Raw genomic sequence first — 7,762 nt, forward strand, 5'->3', positions numbered from 1 at the left:
TATACATGCAATGATAGAATATATTATCTATCATATATTTATATATTCTATTTTACATTCTATTTTTTTAGATCAGTGGTTTTTCGTGGCTGCTCATTAAAATTGCCTGGGGAGCTTTAAAAACAGCAGGATGCCCATGGCACATTCTAGGTCAATGACATCAGAATCTCTGGGCAGGGCCCCAGGCATCAGTACCTTTTGAAGTTTCCCAGCTGTAGTAGGCAGAATAATGACCTCCCAAAGAAGTCCATGTCCTAATCCTTGGAACCTGTGACATGTTTTCTGTAAGTGTGTTACACAGCAGAAGGGAATCAAGGTAGCAGATGGAATTAAGATTGCTAATCAACCGACATTAAAATAGGTAGACTAACCTGGATTATCCAGGTGGGCCCAACGAGTCATTACCAAGCCCTTTAAATGTGGAAGAGGGACACGGAAGAAAGATGTCAGAGCAACATGATGTGAGGTTCCACAAGTTGTAGATGCTTTAGAAGATGGAGGAGGGTGCCATGGGCCAGGGAAAGAGTCTGTCTAGAGAAGCTGGGAAAAGCAAGAAAATGGATTCTTTATAGAGCCTCTGGAAGGACAATGGTCTTGCTGACATTTGGATTTTAGCTCAGTGAGTCCCTTTTCTAACTTTTGACCCCCTATAACAGTTAGGTAATAAACTTGTTTTAGGTCACCGTGTCTACAGTAACTTTTAGGCAACGACAGAAACGGATTCATGCATCCAAGTTTAACAGCTACAGCTGCAGTTTTTGTTGGCTCACAGCCATCATTTGCCAAAGTCATTTTTCCATCTTTCTAGATGTGACTTCTCCTGAGAGAAAGGGACTTATCTCAACCGTTTCCAGTTCTCCTTTACTTTTTTTTCCTAAATTTTAAAAATTGAGATCTACTTTATTTTTTTTAAAGATTTTATTTATTTATTTGACAGACAGAGATCACAAATACTCAGAGAGATAGGCAGAGAGGGAGAGAGGGAGAAGCAGGCTCCCCGCTAAGCAGAGAGCCTAATGTGGGGCTCCATCCCAGGACCCTGTGATCATGACCTGAGCCAAAGGCAGAGGCTTTAACCCACTGAGCCACCCAGGCACCCCTGAGATCTACTTTACATGTAACGCTGCACAAGCCTAGGGTGTAGGTGTTGTTTTGATAGATTTATGGGTTGCGAATTTATTACTACCATAGTTTTAGCCAAAACCTCTGTGATATCACATACTTATTTCTCTTTTGTGGTGAGAACAATTAATATCTAGTCTCTTAGCAATATTAACACATACAATACGTATTGTGACTATAATTGCTATGCGGTGTGTTAGATATTCAGAACTTATTCATCTTCTGATTGCAGGTTTGTGCCCTTTAACATCTCCCAAATTACCCCAGCTCCTAGTAACCACTGTTCTATTCTGTTTCTAGGATATTTGGTTTTTAGATTGCACATGTAAGTGATATTGAATAATATTTGTCTTTGTCTGACTTGTCTCAGTAAGCTTAATGCTCTCAAGATCATCCATGTTGTCCAAATGGCAGACTTTCCTTTTTATGGCTAAGGAATACTTGTGTGTGTGTGTGTGTGTGTGTGTGTGTGTGTGTGTGTGAGAGAGAGAGAGAGAAAGAGAGAGAGAGAGAAAGAGAGACATCTAATCTATCTACTTATCTATTGACAGAATTTAGGTCATTTCCATATCTTGGCTATTGTGAATAATGCTGCAATAAACATGGGATTGCAGATAGCTTTTCAACATCTTGCTTTCATTCCTTTGGATATATAACTAGAAGCGGGATTGATGAATCAGATGGTAGTCTATTTTTCTTTCTTTCTTTTTATTTTTTTAAGATTTTATTTATTCATGAGAGACACAGATTGAGAGAGAGGTGGAGATGGAGGGAGAAGCAGGAAGTCTGACACAAGACTTGATCCCAGAACTCTGGTATCCTGACCTGAGTCAAAGGCAGACAGATGCCCAACTGACTGAGCCACCCAGGCACCCATATTTCTCTTTTCTGTTTAAAGTAGCCTCCATACCTAGTGCAGAGCCCAGTGTGGAGCTTGAACTTATGATCCTGAGATCAAGACCTGAGCCAAGATCAAGAGTTGGACACCAACAACTGAGAGCCAGGTGCCCCAGTTGCTCTATTTTTAAATAGAACTTTTTTTTTTTTTTCAGGAAACTGAATACTGTTGTCCATAGTGGCTATGCCAGATTACATTCCCATTAACACTGCGCAATCCTTGCCACATCCTATCTCCACATCCTTGTCAGCACTTGTTATCACTTGTCTTCTTGATGATAGCCATTCTAACAGGTGTGATATGATGTCTTACTGTTGTTTCTTGTTTTGTTTTCAGTTCTTTATTTTTCACTGAAGTACAGTTGAGGCACAATGTTATGTTAGTTTCAGGTGTAGAATATATTGACTGAACAAGTCTATACCTTACATTAGGCTCACCATAAGCATAGCTGCCATCTGTCCCACACAACACTATTTCAATACCATTGACTCTATTTCCTATGCTCTACCTTTTTTTTTTTTCTTTTTTGGTCAGAGAGAGAGAGAGAGCAAGCACAGGCAGACAGAATGGCAGGCAGAGGCAGAGGAAGAAGTAGGCTCCCTGTTGAGCAAGGAGCCCAATGTGGGACTCGATCCCAGGATGCTGGGATCATGACCTGAGATGAAGGCAGCCACTTAACCAACTGAGCCACCCAGGCGTCCCTATGCTCTACCTTTTATCTCTATGACTTATTCATTCCATTTCATTGTGGTTTTGATTTGTCTTTCCCTTATGGTTAGTAATGTTGAGTATATTTTCATTTATTGTTTGCCACTCTGAATGTCTTTCTTCTATTCAATCATTCTTCCTATTTTTAATTGGATTGCTTGGGTTTTTGTTGTTGTTGTTGTTGTTGTTTGTTTGTTACTGAACTGTAGGAGTTCTTTTCATATATTTTGGATATTAACCCCTTATCCAGTATGTTTGCAAACATTTTCTCCCATTCCGTAAGTTGCCTTTTCATTTTATAAATAATTTCTTTTGCTGTGTAGAAGCCTTTGAATTTGATGTAGTCCTCTTGTTGATTTTTTCTTTTGTTGCTTATGTTTTTTGGTGTCCTATTCAAATAAATTATGGTCAAGACCAATGTCAAGAAATTTTTTTCCTGTTTTCTTGGAGTTTTTTATTTTTTATTTTTTATTTTTTTTGTCAGAGAGAGTGAGCACAGGCAGACAGAGAGGCAGGCAGAGGGAGAAGCAGGCTCCCTGCCGAGCAAGGAGCCCGATGTGGGACTCGATCCCAGGATGCTGGGATCATGACCCGAGCCGAAGGCAGCCGCTTAACCAACTGAGCCACTCAGGCGTCCCTCTTGGAGTTTTAAAGTACCAGGTCTTACATTTAAGACTTTCATCTGTTTTGGGTTTATTTTGGTGTGTGGTGTAAGATAAGGGTCCAATTTCCTTTTTCTGCATGTGGTTGTCCAGTTTTTGCAACACCATTTGTTAGAGAGACCATTTTTTCCACATTGAGCATTCTTGGCTCTTATGTCAAATATTAGTTGATCACATATGCAGGATTTTATTTCTTGGCTCTCTATTCAATTCTATTGGTCTAGTTGTTTATTTTTATGCCAGTACCATACTGATATAATTACTAAAGCTTTGTAGTATAGTTTGAAATAAGGAAATATGATGGCTCTAACTTTGTTCTTATTTCTCAAGATTGCTTTGTCTATTTGGAGTCTTCTGTTTCTCTATACAGATTTTTAGATTTTTTTTTCTGTTTCTGTGAAATATGCCATTGATATTTTGATAGAATTGCAATAATTGAAATTAATTAATTGCAAATGGATGGAATGGACATTTTTAAAAAGTATTCTCCACACCCAATGTGAGGCTCAAACTCAGGACTCTAAAATCAAGAGTCACATGCTCTACAACTGAGCCAGCCAAGCGCCCTGGATAGTATGACTATTCTAACAATTCTTCCAATTCATGAACATGGGATATCTTTCCATCTGTTTGTGTCTTCAATTTTTCTCATCGAAGTCATGGTTTTCATTGTATAGATATTTCACTTCCCTGGTTAAATTCATTCCTATGATTAGTTTTTGATGCTATTGTGATGGGATAATTTTCTTTTTCAGATATTTCATTGTTATAGAAGCATAACTGATTTCTCTGTGTTAATTTTTATATCATGTAACTTTATGGAATTCCTTGCATAGTTCCAACAGTTTTTTGGTTGACTTTGGGATTTTTTAAAAATAAGAGATCGTGTCACCTATAAATGGTAACAATTTTAATTGTTCCTTTCTGAATAGATGTTTTTTCTTTGTCTTGCCCAATTGTTCTAGCTAGCCTTCCAGTACTACGTTGAATAAGAGTAGTGATAATGGGCATGTCTTGTTCCTAATGTTATAGGAAAAACCTTAAATCTTCCACTGTTGAGTATGTTAGTCATGGACTTGTCCTACATGGCTTTTATTACATTGAGATACATTCCTTCTGTAGACAATTTGTCAAGAGTTCCTCTCTTGAAAGGATGTTGTGTTCTGTCAAGTGCCTTTTCTCATCTATTGAGATGATGAAAATGTTGGGATACAGTTTCTTCTAACAGACCAAAATATACCCTAAATGTATGGCTTGTTCTAGTCTCCTGCCTATTCACATTCTACTTTTTCCCTCTTTTTTCAATGAACTTCTTATCAACTCCCTCTTTAAAATCTTCAAGTTTCATCAATACTGTCATACTCCATCCTTTCATGGTATGACTATAAAGGTAAGTTTTTCTTTCCTTAAAATTTTGGGAGGTAGATTATTCTAACAGACCAAAATAAACCTGGCTCTGTGTTATTCACCACCCTGACCCTATTCTTTATTTTTCTTTTTTCCCCACTCTTTCTCTTGCCCCCAGTTTCAGGTCTTTTCTGATTTGTTTAGTGTGTATTTTTCTGTGGTAGTTGTTACCCTTTCAGCATTTTGTTCTCTCATTCATCTATTCTTTTCTGGACAAATGACAAAATGGAAAAAACTCACCTCAAAAAAAGAACAAGAGGGGCACCTGGGTGGCTCAGTGGGTTAAACTCTCTGCCTTCAGCTCAGGTCATGATCCCTAGGGTCCTGGGATCGAGCCCCACATCAGGCTTTCTGCTCAGTGGTGTGCCTGCTTCCCCCCCTCTCTCTGCCTGCCTCTCTGTCTACTTGTGATCTCTGTCTGTCAAATAAATAAATAAAATCATAAAAAAAAAAAAAAAAGAACAAGAGGCAGTACCAACTGCCAGGCACCTAATCAATACAGACATGAGTAAGATGTTGGAATGAAAGTTCATGACAGTAGAGTATATGACAATTATCAAGATATTAGCTGGGTTTGAAGAAAGCATAGAAAATACAAGAGAATCCCTTTCTGAAGAAATAAAAGAACTAAAATCCAAGTTGAAGTCAGAAAGGCTATTAATAGATGCAAGAAAAAATGGAGGCTCTACCTCCTAGGATAAATGAGGCAGAAGAGAGAATTAGTGATAAAGAAGACCAAATGATGGAGAATAAAGAAGCTGAGAAAAAGATAAACAAATACTGGATCATGAGGGGAGAATTTGAGAAATAAGTGATACCATAAGATGAAACATTATTAAAATAATTAGGATCCCAGAAGAAGAAAAAGAGAGAGGGGCAGAAGGTATACTGGAGCAAGTTATAGCAGAAAACATCCCTAGTTTGGGGAAGGAAACAGGCATCAAAATCCAGGAAGCATAGAGAACACCCTCAAAATCAATAAAAATAGGTCAACACCCCCTCATTTAATAGTAAAACTTAAAAGTCTCAGAAACAAAGAGAAAATCCTGAAAGTAGCTCTGGACAAGATTTCTGTAACCTAGAAAAGGGGAAATATTAGGTTGGCAGCAGACCTATCCACAGAGACCTGGCAGGCCAGAAAGGACTGGCATGATAGATTCAGAGCACTAAATGAGAAAAACATGCAGCCAAAAATACTATATCCAGCTAGGCTGTAATTGAAAATAGGAGAGATAAAAAGCTTCCAAGACAAACACCAAATCAGCCCTATAGGAAATACTGTAAGGGGTCCTCTAAGCAAAGAGAGAGCCTAAAATAACAAAGACCAGAAAGGAACAGAAGCAATATACAGTAAGAGTCACCTTACAGGCAATGCAATGGCATTAAATTCATATCTTTCAATAGTTACCCTGAATATAAATGGGCTAAATGCTGCAATCAAAGGACACAGCATATCAGAATGGATAAAAAGGCAAGACCCATCAAGAAGCTGTCTGCAAGAGACTCATTTTAGACACAAAGACACCTCCAGATTTAAATTGAGAGGGTGGAAAAACTATTTAACATGTTAATGGACATCAAAAGAAAGCTAGGGTGGCAATCCTTATATCAGACAAATTAGATTTTAATCCAAATACTCTAAGACATGAGGAAGGACACTATCATACTTAAAGAGTCTATGCAACAAGAAGATCTAACAATTGTAAATATCTATACACCTAACAAGAGGGCAGCCAATTATATAAGCCAATTAATAACAAAATCAAAAAAACACATCAACAGTAATATAATAACAGGGGATTTTAACACCCCCCCCCATTGAAATGGACAGATATAAGCAAAAGATCAGCAAGGAAATAAAGGCTTTAAATGACACTGGACTAGATGGACTTCATAGACTGGCGCCCAAACAGGAGAAGAAGCCCCAACGTGAGTTTTTGCATGGCCATGTCTTTTTCCGCTGGTGAGTTGTGGGTACTTATCACAGGGTATGGGTAATAGAGATCACAAACGATTATTGCCCTTGTGTATGTTTACTGAGATAGCTCCTAAAGGCGGGAGGAGTAAAAGTCAGTGAAAGCCAACTTTTGGAGCTTTCAAAAGTAATTAAAGAACATTGCTCCTGGTTCCCTATGTTAAAGACTTCAGATTTACAGACATGGGAAAAAGCAGGTCATTAGTTAACTTTTGCATGCTAAAGGAAAACCAGTTCCAGTTACTATATGGTCTGCTTGGACCCTCATTCGCTCCATTTTGGAGCCTTTACAAACCCCTGATTTGGAGAGCGATAATGAACGTTCAGGAGAAACTAAAAAAGAGGACCCTGAACATGCCATCCAGGAGGGAAAAGAAATTATAAAGGAATATATCATCATCATAAAGGAATATATAAAGGAGGAATCTCCTCTTCCTCCTCCTCCTCCTCCAATAACAGAACAAAAAGTGCAAATGGCACTGCTGCCATCAGCTCCACTATCCTATGAGAAGGCACCATTTAGTGAAAAGGATGAAAAATCCATGCTATCAACCATTCAAAAAGGCCTCCTTGAAGCAAAGCAAACAGGAGACCTAGATGCTTTACATTTTAATTTCTCAGTTATTATTAGAGAACATGTCGCTCCAGGATATGATCCTAACAACCCTAATGGTGTCTGTGAGGCCAGGCATGAGCCATTGCCCTTCAAATTATTGAAGAAACTAAAACAAGCAGTGCAAACCTATGGAGTTAATTCTCCATTTACAACATGAATCATTCAAGGCATTGCAGAAGGCAATTGATTCCAATTGATTGGTCATTATCAGCAAAAACAGTTCTATCTTCAAGTGGGTTCTTGCAATTTAAAACATGGTGGCAAGATCATGCAGAAATAGCAGCTGCCCATAACAGAGGTAATAATGTTCCTATTTCCATGGAACAGCTCATGGGCATTGGGTCATGGGCCCGAGTGCAAGATCAGGTACAAAT

The sequence above is a fragment of the Enhydra lutris genome, unplaced genomic scaffold (genome assembly GCF_002288905.1).
Source record: "Enhydra lutris kenyoni isolate GAN:26980312 unplaced genomic scaffold, ASM228890v2 scaffoldscaffold18, whole genome shotgun sequence".
Lineage (NCBI taxonomy): Eukaryota > Metazoa > Chordata > Mammalia > Carnivora > Mustelidae > Enhydra > Enhydra lutris.